The sequence below is a fragment of the Lissotriton helveticus genome, chromosome 4_1 (genome assembly GCF_964261635.1).
Source record: "Lissotriton helveticus chromosome 4_1, aLisHel1.1, whole genome shotgun sequence".
Taxonomy (NCBI): Eukaryota; Metazoa; Chordata; class Amphibia; order Caudata; family Salamandridae; genus Lissotriton; species Lissotriton helveticus.
In genome coordinates this window covers 1,711,441,391-1,711,459,643 of record NC_136063.1, presented here as the reverse complement: position 1 = coordinate 1,711,459,643, position 18,253 = coordinate 1,711,441,391, and positions in this window count along the sequence as shown.

Below are 18,253 nucleotides of genomic sequence, written 5' to 3'. Positions count from 1 at the left end.
GATTTTGCCTCTGTATGCTCGTTTGTCACATTTATTTTGTTTCTTGCTTCTGACTTCTATTTTTTTCTCTTTCTGCTTGTTTATCACCATTTGTTTGCCTTTTCTGCTCATTTCTCACTTTTATTTTTGCCTCTAGAGGCTTGTTTCTAACCTTTTTCGGCCTCTTTCTGCTAATTTTCACCTTTATTTTGCCTCTTTCTGCTCATTGCTGACATTTATTTTTCCTCTTTCTGCTCATTCGCCACCTTTTATTTATGCCTATTTCTGCTCGTTTATCACCTTTATGTTGCCTCTTCTGGCTCGTTTATCACCTTTATTTTGCCTCATTCTGCTCTTTTGCCCAAGGGGCTGCAGGGAGAACCTCAAGGACCATGTGGTCCCAGGTGTCTTTCCACTCCATTCGGGAGTCTGCATTGCTCATGCACGAAGGCAGCTGCTGGAAATACATCTCTCTGTGTGCAAGAGCAATTTGCTTCATCTCTTTCTCTCCCTGCATGTCTGCGGGCAGGAAAATGGGTGAAACCTCCGCTTCTAGCAAGTGGGAGCACTTTGACAGCTGAGTTAGTTGATGGTGAGATTAACAACTATTTAAGTAATCCACAGATCTCAGTGAAATAACCACAGACTCAGGTCAGATTCATAAGCTTTATCTAAGAAATCTGTCATTAAAGTTGAACGCTCATTTGCAGATTCACAGCGCAAGCACCATCATTCTTAACATGGGAGAGAAAAATTCATTTAGCAAGAAGATTCATTCATCAAGAATCTATTCAACAAATAAAAATGCAAAAGAGTGGATAGATGTAGAGACAAAAGGCATATAGATAAAATACATTTGCAAAGAAATATGCAAATTGTAGACAAAATGATAATCACCTAAAGAAATACTGAAACCCACCCCTCTGGCCAAAGGACTGGTGGGGGTTCCCTGAATTAGGATCAGGAGACAAAGACTATAAGACAGGATCAGGACAGGACAGATACTTACTAGACTTCTCTATATACCCAACACACCAGGACGTATCCCTCTCTTAGGCTCTTTCCCACCTTGATGTTCTTCTGGAATCTTCAAATCTAATCAGGCTGTCATTTGGATTAGAATCTTCCCAGTCTGCTCTCTCTTCTTTTCTTCTAGCAGCTCTCACCGCTCTCTCTCTCTCTCTCTTTCAGCATCAATGTTCCTTGCTAACTTAAGTACCTATAGTTATAGTCTTTATTTCTACATGTCCCACCCTCAAAAGTTGCAAATATTGATGAAATACGGAATATGATTGGACGGGGTCAGGGGAGACGTCGTCAAATCAAGCTGACATATCAATTTTTATTAATCCTCCTTTGTCTTGCAAATCCTTCCCCTTTAGCTCATCCATAATTTTTATTTCACTTATTTCCCATACATCTATTGTTGCCAATTTAATAACATTTTTCAATACAGTTCCACAGACGAGGGATACACATCTTCTTTTTCACACAACTTTTGTCCTTGAATCTTGGCAGCCTTTCAGCTCTGCGGTCATTAGGTCACATTGGGAATCCACAGGGAATGCGCAGCTCCCATTTCATCCAGCACCATTTTCTTTTGTTCATGTTCAATAGCAGGCCCAAATGTGCACTATCAATAAGGAATCATAACCGATGTTAACTTCTCAAATATACAGTTCTCCCTGTTTACCACCCACTTCTACTCTATCCTGTGTTATTATTATTCTTTTGAGCAAAAGCATTAATAATAGCAGCTTTTTTTAGTTCAAACAAGCATATGTCGGGCATGTGGCTTCTCGAGACCACATATTAGCTATTTCTGCCCATGCGTAAGAGCTTTCTCTCTCAAGTGGGTTAGTTACATGATTTTCAAGGTGATCCTGATTTGCACATGCGCAAAGCATTTTTCTAAGGTAAAGTGAGTTTTAGTTGCTTTGCACTTATTCCATGTTATTTAAACATGGGCAAAGCTTTCTCCTGTGTGTCGGTGTCTGGTGTATATTAGTTTTGTCTCTTTCTACAGCTTTTTATTAGTTAGTAAAAGTTAATGAGGAATTTCTCCGAGCAAGTTTCATTTTCGTGAATCCTTGCTCCATCAATCATTTTTGAGCCATCATAAAATGCCCATCATTACCAAGTGCCAACTTTGTTTATCTAATTTCAGTATCTATGTCATTTTCTATAAGTTTTCCATTTTTCCCTTTCATGTCTAATTCTTTTATTTTATCAAATAGACTGCCCTTTATTTCTTCTAATTCAATCTCTTTCCCTTTACTCTCTCTTTCTATTCTTTTATTCTTTAATTCAGTCACCACACTTGTTTTCATATTACTCTTGCAACTCTTATAGGTCATCAATATCATTAGAATTACTAATGCTATTAAGATTACAGGGATTAGTGTTTTCCCTAATAGGCTACTCCTAAAAGTAGAAAACCAACTACCTGTAGCGGAAATACTTTTACTTATTCTTTCCCAAACACAGTCAACTTCCAGTTGGGTTAAATCCTCATGAATCTTTGTAATATTCTAGTTATATCCCTCAATACCTTTACTTCTGTCTGGGATATATGTACAACAATGTTGAATTTTAAACATGCCACAGACTTCACCCTCCTTTGCCAATAAAATGTCACCGGCAAGTCAATTCTGTAATACCATAGATCTAATTGCAATCTTTTCGGTATTAACCCTTTGGGTGCTGGTGACGGAACCACTCCGTCACCAGCCACGGACGGGCTGTGCTAATGACGGAGTGGATCCGTCACGGCTACGCCGCCACGCCTGTGCATCAGCGATTTTGCGCCTGTGCTGAGCGTTCTATTGAGCGGGCGGGGCCGTGACGGAACCACTCTGTCACAACCACAGCGCTCCCGAGGCTCGTGACGGAGTGGTTCCGTAACGAGCATGGTAGAGCCGAGCGGCCCCCCTAGGGCTGCGGCGGAATTACCCCCACAGCCAAGGGGTTAATCATCAAGAATCCTCTAGCAGTATCTGTTGATAAACGATCAACTACTGTTGACAATTTGCGTATTTTATGTGAATTTAGTGCGACTCCTACTATTTTTGAAAAACTTGCTCTTTTACTTTGTCTTAGTCCTTGACTTACTTCATTGATTCCATTATTCTTATCTACGTGGTAAACCTTTGGAAATAGTATTCCAAAGTAACAACTACCATACCATCGTGCAGGTAATCTATAATAGACATTTTTACCACACACGTAATAAATCCCTGGAAAAACAGGATAAGTTCCCCCTTTTAGTCCCCATCCCCCCATGATTAGGAAGGTATGTTCACATTCACTGGAACCAATGAAGATATTGTTATATTTTGTTTTTAGTCTATGTAGACAGAATTTCCCCAATTGTGAGTAGTCTATGGATATTGCAGCATGAGTCTCGCCTTTCCTATTGTCCCCCTCCTGATTAGCCCATGGCGGTGCATGTGACTTTTGCTCACCACCCTTCTTTTGAAAATTCTGCCTTTTCACTTCTACTAAATTTAGAAAATCTTTCTCTTCATCCCATAGTATACAAGTTAGATTATTCTTGTGAGTATATGTTATATCTGTTGGGTTCACTGTTAAAAAGAATTCACCCATAAACTCTGCCTCTTTACTCCTAAGCACTGGGTGCATTTTTCTTCGAATGGGGATTTCTGAAAAGACTAGAGGGCATATGTATGAAACTATTTTGTGATTGCAAACAGTGTTTGCGACCCACAAATAGACAAACGTGATGTATTACACATTTTCGCATCGCAAAATAAAAAAATCACAATTTTAGCGATTTCTTATTTTGCGAGGCCCGAAGTCTGTGAATTTACAAACCGCGATACACAGCCTGTGAAAATTGCAAATAGAGAAATCGCAGTTTGAGAATTTGCTAAGCAATGTAAGAAAAGGACACAAATTGTGAATTCTAGAAAATCGCAAATTTGCACATCAAATTTACAACCAATACAATGCAGGTGGCAATCAGATGCAAGCTATAAAAACAAGCCTACAATGCAACAGGGACTTTCACAATGGCAGCGCTATATGTGATAGCCAGGAGGCTGCGAATTCGTGCAGCAGCACAGAGGAGGAAGCAACAGGAACGGATCCTCAGAGTGCGCTTCACTCTGTTCCAGCAGACTGAGGAGGAGATCCATGAGAAGTACAGGCTGGAGTCAAAGACCATTTTAGACCTGATAGCGGAGCTAAAATCCCATCTGGAACACCCAAAACACAGGACCCAAACAATTCCAACCCATATGCAGGTCCCGTGCTCACTACACTTACTGGCCTCAGGGAGTTTTCAAGGGGTGATAGCAGTGGCAGGTGGGGTCTCCCAGAGTTGCCTGTCGAGCTTCTTCCATGCATTCCTAGATGCAATGGTACAGAGGCTACAACATCACATACAATTCCCCAGCATACAATAGGCATTACAGCAAACAAAACGGGACTTTTACCAGATTGCACAATTCCTCCACATAATTGGCTGCATAGATGGGACTCATGTAGCCCTCACACCCCCATCAACCAATGAATATGCATTTAGAAACCGTCAATCATATAATTCCCTAAACATACAGGTCATCTGCAATGCCAAACATATCATCAATGCTATTGTAGCTAAATACCCAGGCAGTACTCACGACTCTTTTATCTTTAGACATAGTGGGATGTACAGATGTCTCAATGCTGGCGAGTTTGGTGAAGGCTACCTGCTAGTTAAATGCATGTCAAACATTCCAACATATAGTACATCACTGGGGTGGGGGACATTGACTCACCTCTTGTGTACATTCCTGCAGGTGACAGTGCATATGCAGTGCGGGACTTCATCCTGACACAATACCTGAATCCAGCCAATGCAAGGGAGAGGAGATACAACCCTGCACACAAATCTATGCGCTGTGTAATAGAGTGGACAGTTGGGATCCTGAAGAGCCGGTTCCGATGCCTGCATACGAGTGGAGGAGTACTCCAATATAGCCCTGAGACCTGCTGCAAGATTGTGGCTACCTGTATAATGCTCCACAACATAGCTATGAAAAAAGGCATTCCAGTAGAACTGACTGATACTGATACTTGTCAATGAGGGCCCAGGTCCCCCTGACAGACCAGCAGTTAGAGTTGGGGCAGCTGCCGGACAACAGAGATGGGATGAGATTACACAGAACTACTTTTAAGTGAGTAATAATGACATGATGTAAAAGATATTTTGTTGCATGTCTGTGCTTATTCAAACCCTTAGCTGCAGGATAATATTACGTCACACAGCCTGACAGACACCATGAGTGTCGCTATTCTTAGCACATGTTATGTCCACAGTGCAGGTATGTATGCAAGTCAGGAGTCCGGTTTGAATGGGTTGCTTCACCCATTTGCTTGACTCAGTGATGCCGCTTCATCTCCTCCTGGAACGGCCTGGTACTGCCCCCTCTGGGTACTGACTGCCCTCCCTTGACTCCTCTGGTGTTGCACCCTGTCTCCCACTGCGCCGTCTAGTTTCGGACACTGATGGGATAATGCTGCTCCTGCTGGACAACTTCTTGCTCTCCCCTGAGCCCAGGAGCGCTGTGCCACCTATGTTGGCTGTTTGCAGTTGTTCCACAGTGGTGGTGATCTGCACCAGGCCTTTTGCCACATCCTGGCTGCAGTGGGCCATCTCCACTTGCTTTTTAATGGTGTCACGTGACAGCTGCCTCCGTTACTACAGCTCTTATCCATCTTTTCATCTGATCTCCTGAGTGTCAAATGGGTACCTAGGTAAAAATCCTCTATTCATTCTTCTACCTCCTCTGTATTTCTCTTGTTCAAATGTCTCAACTTTCCTTTCCGCCAAAGCTTCATACTGTGTTAATCTAGGACTTGGTTCTAAATTATTCATCAGATTCCTCAAATTTTGCAAAATCCTCACATTAAATGTACCATGTTCTGGAAAAGCTAGAACACCATCCCCTTTCATATATTCTACCCAATTTTCCAACCAAACACATGTATGATATCCTCGTTCCATCATCATAAAGGAAGCAGGTGATTAGGAGGTGGCATAAGAATTACCTCTTAGTCACTACACACTTGTCCTTCTTAAAGAAATCTTTGATTTGATTAATCAACTTAATTCTCCCAACTTCAGTGACTATCGAATTCAGTAATCAAAATCCAGGAAATTCCTTTGTATTCTCACGTATCCTAATTGCTGACACTCGTCCTATACCAGCACGACTCACACAAACAAACCAATCAGTTATCACTACGTATCTTTTTCCACCACCAATACCAGCACGGTTCTTGTCTACTGACCAATCAGAGCTTACAACGCACCCACTTGCCTGACCAATGCCAGCGCAGCTCTTTGTGACGTCAGTATTACTCCTACTACTGACCCTCCCTTTACAATCTGCACGTGTTAAACGCCTGCTGTTTCCACCAATACCATTTTGGCACTCAGTGACGTCAGAATGACTCCTGCAACTGACCCTCCCTTTATAAGGTAATAAGACAATATATTTTCTAGCTTTTCTTTAAAAAAATTCTGTTAGGAACAATGTAAAAACAGCGGTACTCTGTCTGCTCTGCTAAACCAAAGACAGTTTTCTTCACTTTTTTCAAAGAGAAAATACTTTCTGTCACTATGAGTAAAAACCACTGTTTACCCTTCACTTAAGCTCGGGGAGGACCTATTACTCCTCTAGGGGTACTCTTCTCTTGAGTAAAACCAAAGTTTCACAGGTGGGCCCTATGCTTTCATTCATACTCTACTCTTATACGATATAGTCCCTATTATATAACACTGCCAGCACTCCGTAGCTTCTCAGTATTATGTCAACAGATGAGTAACCTTCTGCATTGTGATTTCCTTACCACACTCTTTTAGATTTGATTCCCAGGTATCTCTGTATCTGTACTTTTAGACAACACAGAACGCAACACTAACTCTTAGTGTTAAACATATAGTTAATAATCAATAATCAGTAACTAATAATCACCAAATTAATCAATATTAACCATAACTTTGCTACCAGAAAAATTGATCCAGTGGAAGGCCAAGGTTGGAAAATTTTCTATGGGCCCATATTTATTTTATCTGAAAGTTTCTTTCAAACTCCCTGGCCAATCTGCTGGGCGTCAAGTTTGATATTTTACTTAAGTTCTGATCAGTTAGCCTCTGCAAAAATATATTAGTTTGGAAGGGAAAGTCAAAGCCTAAATAATATTCACAAATCAACACTCCTTCCTCTGGTCGATGGACCATTAGTTGAGTTAGTTGATGGTGATATCAACAACTAATTAACTAATCCACAGATCTCAGTGAAATAACCACAGACTCAGGGTAAGGTTCATAAGCTTTATCTAACAAATCAGTCATAAAAATTGAACACTCATTTGCAGGATTCACAGTGCAAGCACCATCATTCTTAACATGGGAGAGAAAAAATCATTTAGCAAGAACATTCATTAATACAGAATCCATACAACAAATCAAAATACAAAAGAGTGGATAGATGTAGAGACAAAAAGCATATAGATAAAATACATTTGCAAAGAAATTTGCGAATTTTAGACAAAATTATAGTTACCTAAAGACATACTGAAAACCACCTCTCTGGCCAGAGGACTGGTGGGAGTCCCCTGAATTAGGATCAGGAGACAAAGACTATCGGACAGGATCAGGACATGACAGATACTTACTAGACTTCTCTATATACCCGATGCACTGGGACGTATCCCTCTCATTCGCTCTCTCCCTCCTCGATGTTCCTCTGGAATCTTCTAATCTAATCAGGCTGTCATTTGGATCTGAATCTTCCCAGTCTGCTCTCTCTTCTTTTCTTCTAGCAGCTCTCGCCTCTCTCCCTCTCTCAGTATCAATGTCTTCCTTTCTAACTTAAGTCACTCTAGTTATAGTCTTTATTTCTACATGTCCCACCCTCAAAGGTTGCAAATATTGATGAAATACGGAATATGATTGGACAGAGCTAGGGTAGTCGTCGTCACACCATGCTGACATATTCATTTTTATTAATCCTCCTTTGTCATGCAAATCCTTCCCCTTTAGCTCATTCATAATTTTTATTTCACTTATTTTCCATACATCTATTGTTGCCAATTTAATAACATTTTTCAATAAAGTTCCACAGAGGAGGGATACACATCTTCTTCTTTCACACAACTTTTGTCCTTGAATCTTGGCAGCCTTTCAGCCCTGTGGTCATTAGGTCACATTGCGAATCCAAAGGGCATGCACGGCATTTCATCCATTGCCATTTTCTTTCATTCTTGTACAACAGCAGGCCCAAATGTGCACTATCAATAAAGGAATCATAACAGATGTTAACTTCTCAAATTTATAGTTCTCACTGTTTACCACCCACTTATATTCTATCCTGTGTTATTATTATTCTTTCGAACAAAAGCATTAATATTAGCAGCTTTCTTTTAGTCCAAACAAGCATATGCCAGGCATGTGGCTCCTCGAGACCACATATTAGCTATTTCTGTGCATGCATTAGAGTTTTGCCTCTCAAACGGGTAAGTCACATGATTTTCTACATAATCCTGATTTGCACATGTGCAAAGCATTTTTCCAAGTTAAAGCGAGTTTTAGTCGCGTTGCATTTATTCCATGTTAATTAAACATGCGTAAAGCTTTCTCCCGCATGTCGATGTCTAGCGTATATTACTTCCGTCTCTTTCTACAGGTTTTTAATGGTTAGTAAAAGTTAATGAGGGATTTCCCCGAGCAAGTTTTGTTTTCTTGAATCCTTGCTCCATCACTACCTGGCCCACTTGGGGGCTCTTTTGAAAACCAGTGCGGGAGCCTGTGCTTCTTTTATTTTACCCTTTTGCTGTGAATTTCGTAAATCTGCAGCAAATTGTGTTTTTGAGACCAAGGCTTGGGGGTCAGGTATTCCTACCCTGCTCTCTTCTCTTTTTTTCACGTTTTGTTTTGGTACTCAGGTTAAAGCTGTGTCCCAAAATGGCTGCCAAAACTTCCTGGTTGAAGTGTTGCCAGCCAATCAGAGCTCTGCAGTTCTCTGCACGATCTTGTTGTTATTTGCCAATTAGCCATGATCGTAGATTTTTTAAATTGGATTTCCTTACATTTTGCAACAACTACTGAACCGCTTTACACCAAATGACTGAAAGTGGAATCTGAGTAACGTTTCTGCCAAATTTGGTGACTTTGGTCAGCCTGTAGTTCTGTTCAAAACTCCTATGGGAATTATCATGGAAAAAAAACTTTCTTGACTCCTCTTTTTCTCGGCCCTCACTTGACGGTTCATTCCAAAACATTCCATGCACAACAAGAATCACCAGTGCACTTTTTGTGGAAAAGTTTGTGAAGATTCATCAAATGGTGCCAAAGGTTTAGGCAAATCAAAAAATAATTTTCCTATGGAAACATGGTCCTATCTATAAATCACTAGTGGTCCAACACACACAAAACTGTAAACAGTATATCCAAAATTACTGGGAGTCCGACATAGGTTCAGCGCAGGTTTGCACTGCGAGCATATCAAGCAGGAATGATGCCCAGCATTAACTCATTATATCGAGCAACAGTGTTTCAATTTAAATGTTCTTTATTCATTTTCTTCATCTTTAAAAGAAACACTGCTCACTCAAAAGCGTTTCTTTTAAGGATGAAGAAAAAAAATAAAAAACATTTGAATTGAAACACTGGTGCTCGATGTAATGATTTAATTCCGGTGCGTCCTTCCTGCTTGATATGCTCACAGTGCAAACCTGCTTTGAACCTATGTCGGACTCTCAGTAAGTTTTGGATATACTGTTTACAGCACGTCGCCGGAGGGGCTCCGCTGCCAGTGGGAGCCCCTCAATGGATTTACCCACCTGGGCGGGGCCCATTACAAAGAAGAACTGCCGTTGACCCCTCCAGGTAAGAGCCCTGCGAGAGCAGAGCAGCGGGCTGCCCGGGAGGGAGGCGAGGTCTCTGCCAGCATCGGGGCGGCTGGGCGAATGCAACGAGGGTGGATCGGCCACCCCGTGGTTGCTCAGGAGACTGGAACTGGGCCCTCGAGGGCCCCATTTAACCTCTTGTGGAACTGCTGGGGGTTGGGCCTGACTGGGCATAGAACTGCCATTTGCATTTCGGGCTCCCCCTAAGTTGAGTACAGAAATGTTGTGCATGTTACCTTGATGTCCCCCTATCTAGGAAATGTATTGATGCTGTATTCATGCCCCCAAAGTGTTGCCGTATCGGAGAAGTGCAGAGGGGAGGTTACCTTCATTAATGTTTGCATAAGAGATTTGGCCTATAATGTCCCTGACTATCAGAATTGTTATCTTCATTGAAATGATGCCTAAGAGATGTTACCTGCCTTAGCTTAGTGCCTATGAAGTGTTACCTGCCTGAGCTAAAAATAGATAAAGAGTCTTGGTTTCTAAAACAACCTGGTGTGGTGTCATTCTATTGCGTGCAAGTTACTGTCTCAGTGTGAGTGTGTGCTGCACCACTGCTTTACACATTGCCTTTGGGTGCCTTCTTGCCTCGCGCCAAGCTACTGTGTCAGAATTGGTGACCCCAGTTCTAATACTCGCCCTACCGTTCTCCCATCTCCACGACATGCATCCATGGGTGTCAGTTTAACAACTTCAATCCCTTCGCTCTAGTAAATGACAACTGTCAGGCTCTCCTGTTTACCTGACCGCCATCCTAATCAGCCCCTTAATCTCCCCACGCCTAATAACAATGAATGTTGACCTTGTGTAATGTAACTGGTCCACAGGTAAATCGCTCCAATACCTTCGGGTTTGTTCCTGCTATATAAAAACTGCTGTAAAGTGCACAAGAGGGTAAGGGGAAGCCTGTAACATAAGGAAAGTCAAATAGGTACCCATTTACTGCTTGATTTGTACAAAGGGACATCAGAAAACCTGAATTAATTGCGCCTTCCCCACTTAAATTTTGTGATCTTAGGCAAATGTTTTATTTTACCAAAACTCTTTTTTTCTTCATTATCCCATAAGAAAGCACTTCCAAATATGTGATTGCAGAAAAACAGTTGTTAAAAAACATATGTTTGATTTAATAGACTACAATATTGCTTTATAATAACCTGGGGCACATACACAGTTTACATGAAAATGTTCTTGCCTCTTAGTTTACTCATGGTTTATGTTTAAAGACGTCTCAATGCAGTGAATGCAGTGCTATAATGAGATGTACTAATGACAAAGATTCCACATGTTAAAGAAATTCACTTTTTGAGTTTTATCGAGATGTTATCATATGTACATGAAGTTTGATGTATAGTTTACCTGTTATTATTTTTAGGGCTTGGCTCTTGCACTGCTCTCCCCTTTAGTTTGTTAGTTTGCCAACCTGTACAAAACTTTGGGATTTAATGACGCATCACATTTAAATTTAAAAAAACAACGTGTAAATGGAAATTTTACTGTAGTGTGCAGTGAAATGGAAAGAAATCAGCAATTTTTGGCAGACCTCTCTGTGCATACAACAAGGAATCTTGCAGCTGTCTTTTCTAAAAATAGCATTAATGTAAAAGTTTTGTAAGGTGGGCAAGCTTACAAATTAAGGGGGAGAGTCTGTGCCTGAACTGAGACCTGCACATTTTTAAAAGCATCCATTTGCATCTGTGAATGGGTGATGTCCATCGTGTTTGGCAGCGTTTCTCTGTGTTCTGATCTTTTGGCAATACAAGTTTAATGCTGCTAAACACGAGGGAGATTACCCCATACACAGATGCAAATGATTGAAATAGCCCCGTTTGTTTTTGTTTCTCCTCTGCTGGATTTCTCCACTTAGACCTTAAAGGTCTCTCCTGTCAAATGCGCGCTTCGGTGTGCCCCCTGCGCGGAGATAGATTGCAGTGTGCACGGCTGCCCAGGCGCGCACCTTAGAGGGCACAATGGTCCTAACTATAACCTCATACTCATGACCACCAGTAGGTAATAACACATTTAAGAGGGTTTTACTACAAAAGTGATAAGGTTGCAGACTATATGGTATTTCTAGTTATAAAAATAATTTGAAAGACTTTTAAATCTGGCCATTGTCATTTTTATAAGTTAGAGCTAAAACAGGGGATTCAACTGTTAAGACGGAAGTAAGGTTTGCAAAGCTGGCCCATACTGTCCACTTCTGCAATACCAAATGATACCGGTTGATATCTGGACAGGGTATATCTAAACTGGGGCTCAACCTGTGGGATCATCACTCCATGGCACCCTCTTATTTAGATTACTTGTAGTTTAATATAGCATGGTGTGACCAAGTGGGTGAGAAGTGATTTACAAAGGTTACAAATAAGAACAAGATAATCAGTAAACAAGTTAAAGGCAATACTAGAGGTGCAACATATATACCAAGCGTTCAATTTATCAAGTAGTTGTGTCGCCCTTACATCACGCAATTGGGCGCAAGAGAGATGCAACTTTTATGTTAGATCTATCAAGCCACGCGAGGCATCTTGTGTGGCCTTGCATGCCTTGAAAAATCTACAGTAACACAATGCAGCGTAATTGCTGCATTGCATTACTCTGCCCGAGGGAGCCCTTCCTTGGGTGGACGGTGGGTGTTACCACACATCCACCCATCGATTTTGGTGCATTTCCAGATTTACTGTTACTGGTAGACCTGGGTAAGCATCAGAATGCTACCCCTCCTCAGGTGAGCCATTATGAGGAGACATATCTTCGTCTTTGTATGAGTGCTGCATTCTCCATTAGCGCTTGGCAGCGCATTGTGCGCCAGAGCAGAGAAAAGAACGGGAATGCACTGTATTATGTAAAATATGGCTCATTCTTGTCCTTTTCCTTCCATGCAGCACAGAAAGGTGGGTTGCTGCACTGAGTATATAAGGGAGATTCAACTATAAGGTCTGTTAGAAATTGGGGTTTCCAATTGGCAGAGGTATGCATCCTGTCCAAGCAGGAACCACTATCCTAGTCAGGGTAGGTCACAAGACAACCAAAATTATTTTTTAAATGCAGCGATGAGGGTTTTTCTCACAACTCAGTAAACCACGGCGCTCTACCTAGTGTGTACGTCTTAAGGTATCAATAATTTGGTGGTAGTGTGGTGCGTTAAGAGCGAGCGGAGAAGCCCCTAACCGCTCAAAGGTGAAATTCAGAGGAATCCCACTTAACTGAAACACAGCATTGCTCTCGCACACAACAAACATAAGGTTCGCAACTGGTAAGCAGTTAATTAAAACACAACAACAGTATCATCAAAGGACAAATGCAGAATCTTGAAAGTGTGTCTCAAGGTAGGTCGTTTTAATAAGTCCACAATCAGCCGACACGTGTTTTGTCGTGTAGGTATAGTCCACAACGACTCTTCAGGGCTGATGACAGAAAAAACGATATGTGTATAGATTTCGTTGAAAAGTTACAGCACTTCAAAAAGTCAAGGATTGTGACTGTATGTGACGGTTCACACCCCCATGCCGTGCCAGTCATCCTTTAAAATCAAGAGTGTAAGAGGGTAATGCATGTGACTCAAGTGACTGTTTTCAAGACAGAGCATTAAAGCCATATTTACACGTTCACATGATAGCATTTCGTACAAATGATTCATTTTATAAGGTCTTTTCTCACCACATAGCTAGCAGTGGTAAGTGCTGTATTAACAACAAACATTAAAAGCAAAAAGTTTGTCCAGAGGCAAACAACATCTCAGAGTCAGTGTATCTCAATACGTGTTATGTGGACTGCATGCAAGTGAACCTGGTGCATGCAGATGAATCCAGAAAGAGAGTAAAAATATAGCCAGAAGTGACGGTAAACGGAAGAGGGAGCCTACCTTGTGGCAAGCCTGCACGTGAGCAGGTTTAGTGGAAAAAACTCTATGTAGATATCAATCTATTGGAATAACAGGAAAGCATAAGAAGAGGGCAAAAAACTTTAAGAAAATAATTTGTCATTTGAGAAGAAGGACTCGAAAATACATCTTACCAAGAATTCATTAGGAGTCGGTAAGTTGTGTAGAAGGTATGGCAAGTGTGTATGCCTCCGATAGCAGTAAGAACTTCGAGTTGAAGGTGGTACTCGTGTGCTGTTTGAAAAAAACCGGTGTACGGTGTAAGTACCCACAACGTGTTAATGGGATATAAAAAGTACTGACAAAACCCCCAGTAGTCACAATGGAGACAAAATGAAAAACACACTGTACCTTAATACGTGTGTGTATTACGCTGTAACCGGGAGGGGATCCGCTAAAGGTGTGTTTTTCTCGTCCTCTGGACAGTTGTGACCCACAGTCCTTGCGATTAGTTCTAGTAAAATAAATTAGGTGAAAGGTCATCATAGTTATCGAGTCAGCCATTTAGAGCTGTTTCTTTGCAAGTTGGAAGTTCGTAACTACGAACTTCTATTATCTATATAGAAGAGGGGGGCCAAGAAAAGCGTTCTTTCCTGATGTGCGGTATCCCTCCTCCAAAGTTTCCTAGTCGCCGTTTACCAATGAACGGACACGTGACCCGGAAACAGGAAGTGTATTTCAGTTATTCCGGACAAAAATACTAGAACGTAAAGGAAACTATAGGTCCACCATGTTGGGTGGGTTCTCGTTAAGTGTGACATTAACATTTTTTGATATCCGCAGTTGACGTAAGGGGTAGCGAAAGGAGAAAGCGGTGTCGATCAGTTTGTTTGCCTTTGTATTTATAAAAGGCAATGAAAGAAAAATAGCGAGAATACATAATAGAAAATAACCATTTTCCAATGTTTCGTTCCATGCTAGTGATATTTAAGTTGAAGCGAATGCGTTTGTATCAAGGAAGTTAATAAATGGATGGTCTCCCGAGAAACATCTTTCTCATATATCATGTATCTTGGTCGTAAGAATTCATGAAATGAATGTGTCAAGACCGATGAATTGATCCTCATATTAAAGGACAAGTTAATTATTCTTGTGTGGAATGAGGAATTCGGAAAATTAGATAGAATGGCAGATCGAGTAGTTAGAGTTCATACATGCGGTAGGTGGTCATGGTTGGTGATCACGTGACTATTTATAGCGCAATGATGATTCCATATTGCTCAAAACATAAGCTTTTTTTGAGAAAAAACGTGACATCATGCAATATAGCCGTGCTCAGTAGTGTCTATGACGAGTTAGTTATATTCATTAACATTTTGTGACATGGGACATGGTTTGTAGAACACCGTATTCTCCTAATTAGAGTTTAGAGAGATGTACATGTTTTGCATTACTCACATATTTATCATCCTATATATACATGTATCATTTACATTCTTTAGATCATTCAATACACTCTATATTAAAATCATGAAAGTACAGATGCATTGTGGATCCCTGAAAATGTAATTGCAAAATTAATCGCCCAAAAAGAATTGCATCTCTGGGTCGTAATTGAGCCCGTGTTCCACGCACTGTAAGCGCATGATCCACATGGCTTCCCTTCTTCTCAATGTTAGTTCTCGATTGCTACCTCTAATATTCAGTGGGACTATATCAATGCCATAAAAGCGTACTTTGACATCATCCTCCATAGGTTGGCATTCTGCAACATGTGAGGCCACTGGATACTTAGGGTCCCTTTTCTGAATTGCTCTCATATGTTCGGCCAGTCTATCCTTCAGAGCCCTGATGGTGCTGCCAACATAGAATTTGCCACAATGGCTTTCGATAATGTAAACTACGTATTTTGTCAGACATGTGATGTTCTGTTTTATTTTGTACGTAGTTTGGTCAAAACCCTTAAAAGTTAGAGTTCCATGTTTACTCCATATGCACATGGAGCAAAAACCACATTTGTAAAAGCCCAAACTCTTGGTGGTAAGCCAATTGTGAGCTGTGGTATTTCAAGGAACAGTGGGACTGAGTATGTTCTTAAGTGTGTGGCCCTTCCTGTATGTAATCATTGGTCTGTTCGGTATCCATTCCTTAAGAACAGGATCTGATGTCAGGAGATTCCAATGTCTATTGAAACTCTTCCTGACCGTATGATGTAAGGCATTATATTCAGTGATTAGTCTCACTGGTGGTTTGGAGGATGTTGGTTTGGTACGTGTCATAAGACAATCTGGTCTTTCGGTGCTTTTAACTCTTCTCTCAGCTTTTGTGATGGACTCTCTAGAGTAGCCCCTACGTAGAAATCTATTATTCATGTTAGTGATGCATTGTTCGAATTCAGATTCCTCACTACAATTACGTCTGGCTCTTAAAAGTTCTCCATATGGAATGGAGTGTATCTGGTGTTGTGGATGAGAGCTGGTGGCGTGTAAAATGGAATTACATGAAGTAGGCTTCCTGTATAGTCTACTATGTAGTCTGTTTTCCTTGACATAGAATTCTAGGTCTAGGAACTCCATTTTGCTTGTGCTGTGTTGCATGGTAAAGCTTATTTCCCATGTGTTTGAGTTTAGATAATCGAAAAAGGATTGAAGTGTTTCTTTGGTGCCAGACCATAATAAAAAACAATCGTCTATATACCGGCCCCAGTAAACCACAGAGTCGATATATTGTGCTCCCTTGGTACCCCAGATATATTCGGCTTCCAATGCTCCCATAAAGAGATTGGCAAAAGAGGGAGAGAATTTTGAGCCCATAGCCACGCCCTTTTTTTGGCAGTACCATTTTCGGTCAAAAATGAAGCAGTTGTTATTCAAAATGATGTCCATCATATTCATAAGCATTTTAGTGTGAGCCCATAGTGAAGCCGGTCTATTGGCTAGTAATTTACTCATAGCGTCCATACCCAGTTTGGGATTGATGCTGGTGTACAGAGACACCACATTCATAGTCACCAGTGTGGTGCCCTGTTGCCATTCTATATCTGTCATAATGCCCAGTATGTGTTTAGAGTCTTGTATGTGAGACGGTAGGTTTTTCACAAGAGGACCCAGGAAAAGATCAACATATTCTGCCAGTCTCTCCGTGGGACCTCCTATACCCGAAACTATCCGTCTGCCCGGGGGAAAAGGGAGGTTTTTGTGAACCTTGGGTAGGGTGTATAACCAAGGAAAAGTGGGTCTAGAGACTTTCAGATAAAGGTATTCATCGTTGTCCAGAAGACCAGCTTGTTTCCAGTTTAGTAAAAGATCAATAATCAAAATTGTTAGAGGACCCATAGGGTTCTGGGACAATGGTTCATAACAAGAAGCATCACTTAATTGACATTGTATCTCGTTGTTGTAGTCTGTGAGGTTCATTACTACAATATTGCCCCCTTTATCAGCCTCTCTGATAATGATATTAGAGTTGTTGCTTAGGGTCGACAATGCTGAGCGTTCCCCTTTGGTCAAGTTATCCTTATATTTGAATTTCATGTCTAGGTTATTGATGTTAAATCTATTCAGATCCTCCTGAACGTGTCTGTGAAAGTTGTCTATTGTGTTACCCCCTGGTAGAGTGGGGGTCCATTTCTACTTACATTTAAGACCCTATTCAAGCCAAAGTCAGTTTCCACATCTAGTTCTTCTAATAGTCTTTCCATGTCGTAAGGACTTTCTTCTAAGTCTGTTAAAGAAAGAAGCAAGTGTGTTGTTTGCACGTCTTTAATAGTTAGTGATTCATTGTCAAATACATGAGGAATATTCTTCAAATGTCTGGTGGGATTCTGTTGTCCCGCAAAGTGTTTCTTTAATTTGAGATTGCGTACAAATTTAAAGACATCAATTTTCGTTTGACAAATATACCCAGTAGCATATGGATTGAAACTCAAGCCTTTACAAAGTAAGGAGACCATATCATCAGTTAAAGGAAATGAAGAAAGGTTGATAACCTGTACTTGTTCATTTACTTTAGTCAATTCCTCTCTGTTCCTGACCTCAATTTCTTTCGATAGTCCTCGTTTGTTGAGGCGTTTGCCCCTATGGGTTTTGGGTCGATGGCGCCTCTTGGGGGTGGAATCCTGTTGCCCTTCCTGATGCGCTGCATCTCTAATAAAAAAGGCGTTCGTGTGGTGTTAGTATTGGTGCTCTCTGGGGATTCATTTTCCGTCTCACTAAGCCCAGTAAGACTCAGTGAGTTGTTGCTAGAGTTAACTGAGGTAGAGGTGGTGGATCTGCCTGTTTGTGACCCTTGCTTGTTTCTAGGGATCATGGAGTCATATTTACGATCAAAGGTATAGACCCTTCCATCTCTATAATCGGCCTCATCTCGCTTTATCTGACGTGCCTTTCTGTTCTTAATCTCAGCTTGATGTGTGAGTAGAATATCATCTAGCAAGGTGTAATTCTTAACTGTGGCCTCTGGTAGATTAAGATCTTTTATTTCTTGTTCTAAATTGGAGAGCTCTAATTTTAATTTGACTGTTTTCCG